Source organism: Corylus avellana, chromosome 7 (genome assembly GCF_965113065.1).
Source record: "Corylus avellana chromosome 7, dhCorAvel1.hap1.2, whole genome shotgun sequence".
In the NCBI taxonomy this organism is placed as follows: Eukaryota; Viridiplantae; Streptophyta; class Magnoliopsida; order Fagales; family Betulaceae; genus Corylus; species Corylus avellana.
The window spans coordinates 15,765,981-15,779,796 of NC_142496.1; the positions used below are offsets into that span (position 1 = coordinate 15,765,981).

The 13,816-nt window shown below is 36.8% G+C and overlaps 2 pseudogenes; both read right to left on the minus strand.

The window, feature by feature from the left end:
- Window positions 1–584: 584 nt before the first annotated feature.
- LOC148584544 (class V chitinase pseudogene) lies at window positions 585–5,651 on the minus strand (annotated as a pseudogene).
- Window positions 5,652–8,242: 2,591 nt separating this feature from the next.
- On the minus strand, window positions 8,243–9,791 carry LOC148584545 (class V chitinase pseudogene; annotated as a pseudogene).
- Between the last annotated feature and the right edge of the window lie 4,025 nt (window positions 9,792–13,816).

Here is a 13,816-nt window from a genome sequence, read left to right on the forward strand (position 1 = left end):
AGAGAGAAAAGAAGTAGTGGATAAGAAATCCTACACTAAACCCTAGAATATGTAAATAAACATAATAAAGTAAATAGTATCAAATATTCTAAAATATATATATACACACAATCTAATAGCTAGATTGGAATGGCTTTCTAGGGGCTTGGAAATCTTTTAATTAAATGCATGAGTTGTAACTAATTACCTGCCGTTGAAAGAGTCTTGTCACTAGTGTCGCCGCCCAGATGCCATGCAAAGTAACCCATATAATACATTAATGTAAATAATCAAAGAGCACCTTTCATAATGTAAATGATCATATATTTTGCATAGGCCCATGTGGTTTGGCCCAAAAGAACACTAAAAGCCCAAGTAAAATGGCCTGGTCAAAATAAAAAAGAGAGTGCGTGCGCAGAGTGCGCCTTGCAACGCGGGGAGAGAAGAGAGAAAGAGTTGTCTTTGGCTGTGATTTTTCACAAGAAAGAACAAAGGCGGCTTTTATTATTCGAGAACAAACTTTTATTATTACACATATCATTAATTATGATGTTAATTTGGCCTTATTCTTGATAATACAAGCTCCAATCTATATCTCTATACGCTCATCCCCATGTAACTGAGGCTGCAACAACAGAAAGAATTACAGGTTAGAAGTTATAATGAAGACTACGAATCCAAATAGGAATAGCAATAATCAAACATGCCATGCATGAGACCACAACATGTATTTAGTATTTACCAAAAAGAAGGCACATGGAGACAACAAATTAAAATTTTGGTTTGTCTTTTCTCTTTGGTTGAAAGTACTCACAGGACTTATTGTTGAAACCTAGCTAACAGGCTTTATGGGTCGAGTTCGTGGCGTATTGATTTATGTGTATGATCAGAAATGTTACACACTTTCATTTCTTATATTTTCAAATGTACACTTTCTATCGTAACAGTAAAAATTACTATTAGATTTTAAATTCATCATTATTTAAATTTTGGATCCAAATGTGATTTTCACTATCACAAATCATTTAATTAATCATGACAAACCCTTCAATATTTCTATCATCACCTGATTAACTAAACAGGTGATATGACATAACTAGTTGGATTGAAAATAACATAGATAGGAATAGAATTTTAAGTGAATGAGTTGGAATATATATATATATATATATATATATATATATATATATATATATATATACACTTACCATTTCGAGAAAGAGTGAAATTTTTGTCGGCGCCGACATGCCATACAAAGTAACCAAGCAATCCGTTTCCCTCAGCATATGTAACCTTGGTATAGATGCTCTGCGTATCATCATAACCAATCCACGTCGTCCCGGCATAGCAATAGTCTGTAACAAACGTCGAATTGTACACCGCTGTGGCGTTATTATTGCTTATAAAATCCTTGATTCCGCTATAAGTTATGGACCCATCTGAGGATATGGATGTAGCCACTCCATTAGCCGGAGAAAATATTTCGTGGTTATTAGCATTTGCTAGAAGCCATGCGTAGCCATAAAATGGAACGTCGAGGACTAATTGTTTGGCTCCCACGCCCGCCTGAATCCAATTTTTAACGCCACTATTGCCGCTGACTTGGCTTGTTGGATTGTATAATGCAGCCGGCGGTCCGGTCACGTTCGGTGACCAACCGGGGCCGTAAAAGTCATAGGCCATTAGGATGATCCAGTCCATGGTGTTTGATATGGCTTGAAAGGGATAATTCAGCGTGTAATAGTTTGAATTGTAAAACAATGCTCCGGATAGAAGCAACGCCGTGTTGTTGGTGTTGTTGGATTCATTGGCGATGGCTGCTTGCCATTCTGTGAGGAGTGAGCCGAGGTTGGTCATTTCAATGGCAGAGGAAGGGTATTCCCAGTCGAGGTCAAGGCCATGGAAGCTGTAATTCCTAGCAAGCTGTATGGAGGAATCTATGAATGTTTTACGGGAGCTGTTTTGGCTAGCCATTGAAGCGAACGTTGAAGGACTAGAGCCTCCGCCACCGATGGATAAAAGGGTTTTGACTGAAGGGTTTTTTTGCTGCACAATTTGGGTGAAGGTTGAGAATTGAACTGTGTTTGTGGAAGAAATGCATATGTACAACTATGATGTTATAGATAGTTTAGCGGATATCGATACCGCAAAGCTTTCGGTTGTTGTGGAGGATTCGACCCGGGAAATGCTTGAGGACTTGTTATGAGCTTGGGCAGGTGCTCATAGTAATTAGTACGTTACGTTATGTTGTAGACTTAGCGATTTTATGCATGTCTGCATATTAAGGTATAGCATGAATCCCTTGTAAAAATGATATATATAGTATTTCAACTACTTTGATGTTCCTTGGTATATGCTCTAGTTGTAATGATTAATGTTTATAGAATTTTAATAATTTCCGCTTCTTAGTATCCTCTCTTTTCGAGGAGTAGAGGTCTCTGAGTCTTGTTTCGCGAGGGATAAGGCTGAGAAACGAACCGTGGAGTTAATTATCAGTTAATTAATTTTCAGGGCATTACAGTCGATCACCCCATGGGCTGGGGGTGGCCCCCAGATGGGCTGAGCTTCGGCGTCGGGCTGCCGGGGAGAGAGAGAGAGAGAGAGAGGGAGAGAAAGAGCACCGGTGAGGAAAAAAAATCAACCCAAATCTGCTTGGGGTGGCTTGCTGGCCACCCCATGGGCTAGAGGTGGCCCCCCAGATGGGCTGGACTCTAAACTTTCAATTGCAGTAAATTTGAACCCATCCGTCAAATTTAGCCTTTAACTTCTAACGGCGATATCTAAAAAACCAAAATATCCCTAATTTTCATTTTTTTAAAAAAGAAAAAGAAAAAAAAGACTTGTGGGTCAGGCCAGACCCATGCGGGTCTAACTGTGACCCTCGTTGGGTCTCGGCGAAAGACCAGCCGTGGGTCAACAAATCCATGACTGGCTTTGGCCAAGACCCAGCCGTGGGTCACGGCTAGACCCAAAAAAAAAAGACTTGTGGGTCAGGCTAGACCCATGCGAGTCTAGCTGTGACCCATTGGGTCTCAGCCAAAGACCCGCCGTGGGTCAACAAATCCACGACTGGCTTTGGCCAAGACCCAGCCATGGGTCACGGCCAGACCCGAGCTGTGACCCTCGTTGGGTCTCGACCAAAGACCCGCCGTGGGTCAACAAATCCACGATTGACTTTGGCCAAGACCCAGCCGTGGGTCACGGCCAGACCCACGCAGGTCGATCTTGTTGTGCGAGTCTGGCCGTGACCCACGCAAGTCGATCTTGTCGTGACCCACACTACAAAAATGGAGTGAATTTTTGACTAAGAATTTTTGACGTGTCAATGGTATTGACACGTCAAAAACCCCTTTTGACGTTTCTCAACCGTTAAAATGGAGGGTGTCAAAAATTTCGGGTTTTTGACGTGTCTACAGTGCCACGTCAAAAATTTTTGACGTGTTGAAATTCAACACGTGAAAATTTTTTTTTTAACGTGGCAGTGTTTCCACGTCAGAATTTTTTGACGTGCTAAAATTCAGCACGTCAAAAATTTTGGTCATTTTTTTTTTAATTAAAAAATTTATTAATTTAAATTATTTTTCAATTAAAATAATATATATATTTTAATTATTTTTCACCCCACCGTACATGTTTCTCCCCCAGCTCTCTCCCTCTCTTCTTTTCTTCATTTTCTCTTCTTTTCTTCATTTTCGGTACTCCCCCCCCCCCCCCCCCCCCCAGCTCTCTCCCTCTCTTATTTTCTTCATTTTCTCACTCTCTCTCTTCTTTCCTCCATTTTCAAAAACCCAAACCCAAACCCAAAAAATCTTCAAAAAATCAAAAACCAAATCAAAAAATCAACCTGAAAAATCAAAAACCCAAACGTGAAACTCAACAAATCTTCAAAAACCCAAAAAATTTTCTTATCTTCTTATCTTCTTATCTTCTTCTCTTTTTTTTTTTTTTTTTTTTTTTTTTTTTTTTTGCAGATGTGCTTCTCTTCTCCTCTTCTTTTTCTTCTTCTTCCTCTTCTTTTTCTCCTTTTTCTTCTTCCCTCTAGAGGGAGCTGGCCGGCTGCATCTGCTAGGGAGATTGAGAGAAGAGAGAGAGGAGAGCTAAGTCTGGAAATGAAAGAAAATGACCAAAGAAATTGAATATATAAAGAATTATAAAGGGAAAAGAAGAGGGAAAGAAGAGAGGGAAAAAGAGGGAAAAAGTTAAAAATCCCGCTATTTTTTTTAGTGACGTGCCAATATTTAAGACGTCAGAAATTTTTGACGTGCTAATTTTAGCACGTCAAATTTTTTTTTTTTTTTTTTTTGAAATTACTGCATTGAGAATAAAAAATTTTTTTGAAAAAAATAATTTCTGACGTGTTGGTTTTAGCACGTCAGAAATTTCTGACGTGTTACAACTTGCACGTCAGAAATAAACCAAATTAAAAAAAAAAAAAATGAAACAGAAATAATTTCTGAAGTGCCAAAACCAGCACGTCAGAAATAAATCAAATTTAAAAATAAAAAATAAAAAATAAATTTGGATCAGAAATAACTTTTGACGTGCTGGTTTTGGCACGTCAGAAATTTCCGACGTGCCAAAACCAGCACGTCAAAAACTATATATATTTTATCATTCTAATAACAACAAAATATCATCACCCCACCTCTAATCTAATCAACTCCTGCCAATCCAGTGTGGCAGTACTGTGTACCAAAGTACTGCCGATTCTCACCGAATTATTTCCCCTCTATGCCCCATGCCTCAAAGGATTATGCATTTTCTTTTGGCCGAAACAAAAAAAAATCTGAACCAAAATGCTTGCCCAACGAAAAAAGTCTGTACCAAATTTCTAACGTGCTAAATAGGATTATGCATTTTCTTTTGGCCGAAACAAACAAAATCTGAACCAAAATGCTTGCCCAACGAAAAAAGTCTGTACCATTTTCTTTTGGCCGAAACAAAAAAAATCTATTTGGCACGTCAGAAATTTGGTACAGACTTTTTTCGTTGGGCAAGCATTTTGGTTCAGATTTTTTTTGTTTCGGCCAAAAGAAAATGCATAATCCTTTGAGGCATGGGGCATAGAGGGGGAAATAAGTCGGTGAGAATCGGCAGTACTTTGGTACACAGTACTACCACACTGGATTGGCAGGAGTTGATTAGATTAGAGGTGGGGTGATGATATTTTGTTGTTATTAGAATGATAAATATATATATATATATATATAATTATAATTATAATTTTTGACGTGTTACATAGACACGTCAAAAGTTTTTGACGTGTCATTCTAACACGTCAAAACTTTTTGACGTGTTAAAATGGCACGTCAAAAAGTAAATGGCACGTCAAAAATTTTTGACGTGTTCCATTAACACGTCAAAAATTTTTGACGTGCCTGTATGATACGTCAAAAATGTTTTTTTTGACGTGTCTATTTAGACACGTCAAAATTTATTGACATGGCAAACATGAGTTACTGTTTGCCACGTCAATAAAGTGAAGTTTTTTTGTAGTGCCAGCATGGTTTTGCTAACCCACGGCTGGGTCGCAACTGTGACCCAACGCAAGTCTGCTGACCCACAGCTAGGTCGCAATAGTGACCCAGCTCGGGTCTACTGACCCACAGCTGGGTTCCGGCAGGATCCAATCGTGGGTCTGGCCTGGTGACCCACGGCTGGGTCACAGCCATGATCTAGCGTGTGTCTGGCCGTGACCCACGGCTAGGTCCCGGCCAGACCCAGCCTTGGGTCTACTGATCCACGTTGGGTCTCAGCCAGAGACCCAGCGTGGGTCACGGCCTGACCTTGAACCCTTTTTTTAACTTTATTTTTTATTTTTTAATTTGGAATTAATAGTAAATTTAAGAATTTTATAAAAAAATCAGGGGTATAAACGTCATTGTTTCACTTTTAACGTTTAAAATATGATGGGGGGTTTAAATTGACTGCAATTGAAAGTTCAATAGTTCAAATTGAGAGGTTTTGAACTTTGGGAGGATTTTCTCAGATCGCATGGTAATTTAGTGGTCTAGAGTGAAATTGCCCCAACAAATTTTATTAATGATACAACCATCAACGAAATAAGGTTAATGTGAGAGATCTATTGGGTGAAAGGAGAAAGATTATACCAAACAAGACCTATATTCATATCACGTAATTGCCTCTGTGTGAACATTGTCATGACCACCGTCGCATGAAGCGGAACTAAGTGGAGGTGTGGTCACTAGGTGTAAGGAGCATCAGACATGATGTCTGATTTGAGATGATTTAATGTTACATTCAAATGTGAAGAGTGAAGATAAGAAGAAGACGAAATGAAGAGTCGAAGCTGATTTGGGGAAAGTAAAGGGTATCATTTAACACATATTTTTAAATGACATAGCACTATCTACACATTTATGTGTAACAAAATAAAGTGTTGACCCTAAATTGGCATGGTTCATCTTCATTTGAAATGAAATGACATCTCTTTTATGCATTTATTTGGGAAAACAACGACGCTAAACACAAAATATATATTTTCAACTAAATTTGTGCTAGTTAGCCCAATGTACGTTTAGTCGAGCCACCAGTGTGAACTTTTACGTAGGGGTGAAAAGGCGCGTAGTTATTAATCATCCGCTAACTGCACTAACCGCTAACCGCTTTTAAAGGCGGTTAGAAAAAACTACTAACCGCATAGGTGGTTACGTACGGTTAGCGGTTTTAGGTTTTGAAAAAACCACTAACCGCAAACCATTAACCGCCTATATATATTATATAATATATATTATATTTATAGGGAAAATGCACTTTATCCTTCCGAAGTTTGACCCAATTTTCAATTTGAATCCCAATGTTTAAAAATTTGCAATTTGAGCAATCTGTTACTAAATTTCGTCCTTTCAGACGGAAAGTCAAACACGTGCCACGCACGTGAGGATTTTTCTCCCAATCTTCTCATATTGTCCCTAATTAAAAATAAAAACAAAAAAAAAAAAAAAAAAAAAAGACAAAAACAAAAACAAAAACAAAACAAAAAACAAAAACAAAAAAGAAAACTACTGGGGGTGGCTGCTGATACGTGCCAAATATTCCATATTTGGACTCATTTATTTACTTTAGTTAATTCTTTAGCTGTGTCTTTATTTAATGTTTTGTGTTAGCTGCCACCCCCTTTGGCCATTTGGGGGTGGCCGAGCACGGGTTGTGGGGGTGACTCGCCAACCTAGTAGTTTTTCTTTTTCTTTTCTTTTTTTAATTAAGGGCAATCTGGGAAGATTGGGAGAAAAATCCTCACGTGCGTGGCATGTGTTTGACTTTCCGTTTGAGTAGACGGAATTCAGTAACAGATTGGTCAAATTGTAAAATTTTGTTACTTTGTGAGAGTACATTGCAAATTTTTTAATATTGGGGTTCAAATTGAAAATGTGATCAAACTTCGGTGGTAAAGTGCATTTTTCCCTATATTTATATATATAAACATACATGAAATGAAGTCATTTTTGTGTTTAAATATATATATATAAAAATGTGTAAAAATCTAGAAATTGTGTCGTATGTAGTATAATATTATATTATTACCATAAAAATGAAGTTTTTTTTTTTTTGAACTTTTTTTAATTTTTTTTTTAATTCTTTCTTCAAAAAGAGTTAGCGGTTATTAGGGTTATTAACCGCATATGCAGTTATCGAAGGTTGTTGGTGGATTTTAGTAAGCGCCTTTTTACCCCTACTTTTATGGGTTATTATTGTTGATAGCACAATATTTACAAATAGAACAAATTATCTGATTATTGGCTTTATGGTTGACAATACAAGTTTCTATGGTACAAATAGCAGAACTTACATGATTATTGGCCTTATTATCAATAATACAAGCTTTTATATATATATGTCAAATAATACAACATATCTTATTATTGGCCTTACAACACACCACATGTGATAATTGGCCTTATTGTAGATAATACAAGCTTCTTAACACGACATATATCCGATTACAGGCCTTATTGTTCATAATACAAACTTCTAAGTTACAAATACACGCGCTTGATCTGATTATTGGCCTTATAACACATGATAATTGACCTTATTGTGGATGATACAAGCTTCTAAACACGACACATCTGATTATTGGCCTTATAACACATATGATAATTGGCCTTATTGTGGATGATACAAGCTTCTAAACACGACACATCTGATTATTGGCCTTAATTAATGCCAATAATATAAGCTTCTAAACAGGATTATTTGCCTTTTAGTGGATTACGGATGCTTGACGAACGTATAACACGCGTTACAGTGCAAGTGCCGGTGCATAGTGATCCCATGCTTCAGAAGCTGTGACAACAAGAAGAATTGCAAGTTAGAATGATGAAGACTTGCAAATTCAAATTGGAAGAGTCTAATTTCAATAAGAATGGGTAAAACCTGATTTTACATCGTCCAATTACATACTAACACATCAACATTTCATAGATAGCAAAAATACTCTAGCATACCCAATCATCAACTTATTAAAACATTAATAATCAACCCAAGCTGGCTATAGGAGGCGGTTGAACCACCATCAATGCCATGAGGCCTCATAATTTGCCCAAAGACCTGTAGAAGTGGTTCAACCAACTCCAGTGATGAAATATTCTTCTTTTCTTTTATTTTTTTTTTCTTCTTCTTCTTTTTACGACAATGGCAAACTATATATAGATGCATGCATGATGATTTGGGAAAGATATATAAATTAATAATTGAATTCATACTAACCTGCTTCTGAAAGTCTCCCCTGAAAGTCGCCGCCCACATGCCATGCATAGTAGCCGAGCAACGGCGTTTCCCTAGCCCTAGCATATGTAACCTTATCAGTGATCCTCTGGATACCATTATAACCAATCCAAGTATTCTCATAACTGAGATAGTCTAAAACATATCCGGCACTGTGTTCCTCATGGACGTCGTGTGTGTCTTTGAAATACTTGATTTGGTTATAAAGAATGGTCCCATCTGAGCGATCAATATCTACTCCAGCAGCCGGTCCATCAGCTGGGGCAAATATGTGAGTCCTTGTAGCGTCTTCTAGACGCCACGCAGCGCCATAAAATGGAAGGCCGAGGACTATTTGTCTGGCGGTCACCGGTGTTTGATCAATCCAAGCATTGACTCCAAGATCCCCATAATGCGGGATTATGGGGTCATTTCCTCCGTGCAATGCAGCAAAAGGTCCAGTAGCATTCCGTGAGAGAGCGGGGTTATAGAAGTCATACGCCACTAGGTTGATCCAGTTCAAGCTCCCAGCAATAGCATCAACGGGATAGTGGAACGTCCGATATGTTGGCCCGAAGTAGACCGCTGCGACTAGAAGCAACTTCTCATTGCCGGTCAATTGGGACTCTAGGTCCACGGCAGCTCGCCATTCATCGAGGAGTAAGCCAAGGTCGGTCATTTCCTCCTCCGTGGAGGGGTACAGCCAGTGCAGGCTAAGGCCATAGAAGTCGTAAGACCTGGCTAGACTTATTGAGGAATGTATGAATATTTCACGGGAATTGGGGTGGCTAGCCAATGCAGCAAAGGTGGAAGTGGTAGAGACTCCAGTTCCACCGATGGATAAAAGGGTTCTGACATTTCGGTTTCTTTGTTGCACGGTTAGGGTGAAGGTTGAGAACTGCACCCTATGTTCTTCAGGAAAGGTGACTTTTATAGGTGATGGGGTTGACCTCCGCAAAGGCAGCGAAAAGATGGGTGAAAAACTCCGAAGGTATGCTGGCCACCGGGGTTGGGAACCTATTGTCGCAATACCAGTATCCGCCTTTTACTACATGATCACCATTAGGCAAAGGGTTCGAAGCCATTGAAGGGAAGGTGAGGTAGTAGGCTCTTGCTTGCGATAGGCTTAATTATAGGCTTATAGCTATGAGAGGTATTGCTTGGAGGTTTGAGAAGAGAGTGCAAGGGTATATATAGGCTTTCCTTTTTACCCTTCCCTCTCCCTCTTTGGAGTAATTTACTAATTGCTCTTTACCAAATTTATCTGATATATATAATTTACTTGATTAATATTGTTGTTCCATGCATTAATAATGACCACCGCCATTGGAACTAGGATCGGGACGAATCTGTGGCTGCATGGCGTCAGGCTTCCATGTCATGTGCTGATGTCGTGGGTCTGGTTTAGTAGCTGAAAGCTAAAACTATATATAGCCTTTTGTTTTCCTTCTTGTTTTCCTTTCCCCATTCAAAGTCAATTATCATGCTACATCTTGATTGATAAAATATATTAGGGTAAATTACATTTTGTCTCCCCAAACTACCATCCTAATTTAACTTACACGCCTCTAAGTACAATTTATAGAAGCTTGAACTTCCAAACCAATAAAATATTTCAAGTTAACTCATGTGTCAGATTTGACCGTTAGTTTAGATGGAAAGCGTCACATGCATGTGACTAGCATGTGCATATGCCTTAGCCCTTTTTACTCTATTAATTTTCCAGTCTTTTGTATAAAAACGCATCGTTTTAGTGATGAAAAAAAAAAAAAAACTAATGCAAAAGTTAGCCACAGGCACCCCTTCTATTATGTTAGAAGCGGGGCTGTACGAACGCCCCTCTAAACAAATGTGGGTGACTGTGGTGTCACCCCTTGTTTTGTTAACAGCAAACTATTTTAGTAAGTTTTTGTTTGTTTTTATCACCATTACTAAAACGGTTTAATATATAAAAAATATAGGCATACTAGTCATTGAAAATACCTGGACAAAAGTCGCAGTTACGCGTAATCTTTTCCATACAAACTAACGGCCCAATTTACAATAAGAGATAACTTGAAATATTTTAATAGTTTGTAAGTCTGACTTGCAGGTAAAATTGGCGTGCATCAGAATAAGATAAAGAAATTTAAACCTCAAACTCATAAAGACATTTCAAAATGAGAAATGATTAGTGTCAATGTATTTTTTATATTTCTCTCATCTTATCCTACAAATTAATCATTAGATTTGTAGACTTAGATAGACTCCACATAAGTCAATGGTTAATCTATTAAACTTATAGGAGAATATGAGAAAAATATGTATGAGTTATTTACTCTTCCTTTGTCAATTATCTTACTACAAAATTGTTGATAATATATATTAGCTTTGATACCACTTGTTGGTAAGATAAACAGTTTTATGAGTTTTTACCAATAGTAGTATGGGGTGAAAAGACGGTTAGCGGTTAATAACCCTAATAATACCTAATCGTTTTTCAAAAGAAAAAGTTTTTTAAAAAAAAGTTAAAAAATAAAAAAATAAAAAAAAAATAAAAAAAAACGAAGTCGTTTCATGTACATGTATATATATAGCGGTTAGCGGGCCTTTTCACCCCTAAAGAGTATGCATATGTATATGCCACTCTAGTCCAAAAGCCTAAGCTAATGAGTTTGAGTCCACTTATGTATATAAACTACTATTTTTCTTTATATTTTATTAAAGTGAGACTCAACACTCACAACAAGAAGGAGGTTCATGACTATATACCCCTCTTTATCCAAACTAACTGCTAAATCTACACAAGAGGTAACTTGAAATAATTTAGTAGTTTGTAAGTTTGAGTTGAAATGAGTTGTAATTTAAAGTTGAAGGTGCAATTAGAAAAATGGTACGGAGAGGTAAAGTGTATTCTACCCGATATATTACAATTGGAAAGTACGTATAAAATATGGGATATATTTAGGCCTCAAACTGCGAGACATTTCAAAATTGATTGTATTGGCAAGCAGATAAATGTCTTCCTTTTTCAATACCCCAGTGTGTGCATGACATGTGTGAGGCTTTTGATCATGATGCATTGTAAATGATATGGACTCTAATTGTGTGAACAATACAAAGAAAGTCCATATATAGCATTTGTAAATATCATGTTCAAACGTCTTCCTCCTTCAACTGTATGATAATGTATGTCTGCTTAAGAGGTCTTGATTTTTAAATACATGGATGATGACTGAAATGAGCCCAATGGGTATGGAACTTAATTATGTCACACTAGTGAAAGAAATCTCCAAAATATACCAAGTAACTTTTCTACATTCAAATTAATTGTAATGTATTATTGATTTTAATTCCAAGAACAGGGTCTAAATCAATTAAATTAAATTAAACAATCTATCCAATATGATTGAAGGAGCACATGATGGTAACCCCAAAAATATTTTAAATTAAATTCCTCTTGACAATTAGTCTACTACTACAACTACCATGTTCATTTTCTGGGACACCAACGACGATGTTGTCGTTATCTACCATTAAGTACTCCACTTGTCATGGGATGAAGAGATCCAACAAAAGATCATTTGGCTGATTCTGTGGCCGTGCTTTCTAACTTGGAGTTGTGGCATAAAACATTCGGAAAAATGGATAACCAAATGCTGCTAAAAAAAAATGACCATTTGCAATTTATTCAAAAAGAACACGATCTTCAATCTCAGCTCGATCGTTCAATTACTGTAATCTTTCTTTTAATCTATAATTTTCCTACATATTCTTTTTTGACCATTTGATCTGTACGTAGCTTCGTTCCATCCCATTAGTAGTAGGTAATAAAACCCAAGCCGGATAGAAACTTTTTACCAATTGGTTTTTCGAAGGAAATTTTTATCCAAACCATGCATTATTTATTTATTTATTATTTATTTTTTTTTGAGAAATGCTAGACTTTTCAATTTTTTTTTTTTTTCAAAAATTAGTTTCCAAATGATATGTCATAATCTCATGAGTTTGTGACACATTTCATAAAATAATAAATCATTTGAGAACCAATTTTTGGAAGAAAAAAAATTGAGAGGTACTGTATCACTTCTCTATTCTTTTAAGGGGCTAGCTAGCTACATTGTCACGACGCATGCATCACGTGAATGAAGCATAATAAATGAAAGCTTTCGTATTGTTAATTAATGATATCGACAATACAACAAAAGTCCATAACATTTGCAATGCTTCCTTACTGAACATGTTGAAACTTCTTCCTCCCTTGATCGATCAATTGCATTATAGCTATGAGCTCGTATGTGTCCGTCCAAGCGTTTGGTTGTTAGAGCCTTTCATTGAATGAGTCCAAATATATAGTAGGTAGGTGTAATAATCAGTACTTGACAAGCTCAGATATATGCAGTTAACATTTACTCATGGCCAGCTCAATCACTAGGCAAATTGGGCGGTCGCCTAGGCCCCCAATTTAATAAGTCCCCAATTAATAAAAATAAATTCCATAAAAAAATCCCTTATTGCCCTCAATATTCTTTAATTATGGCACCCTAATCATGGTAAATAAGTAATTAAAAAAAGGCCCCCAATTAATAAATGCTAATAAAACAATTTCCATAAAAAAAAAAAAAAATTTTAAAGGCCTAATTGCCCTCAATATATATGCTTAAATTAAGCCCCTACTTAATTTCAAAAAGACATTAATATCATTTGATTCTCCAACATTCCGAAATAAATAAGGCTTAAAAAATTGATATCAATAAATAAGGGAATCAAATAATAATAAAGATATTCTTAAATAAAATCCTTTTTTTTTTTTTTTTTTTGATATGTCCGCACAAGAAGGAGGAGGTGGATTCGAACTAATGACCTCCGATTCATTAGACATGGTCCTAACCGATTGAGCTACCTCTTGGGGACAATAAAATCCAATTTTAAAGGTTCGATATTTCCATTCTTCAAGGTTGTGGGTAAATATTCTTTTTTTGGCCTTGTTACAATAATAAAGATATTCTTAAAGCATCACTACAAAAACAAAACAAGGTTTACTAACGCTTGGAATAGGGGCACTTTAATAAAACATCCCCTTATAGGGATGTTTTATTGTATATATAAACGACCCAAAATAGAATTAGCA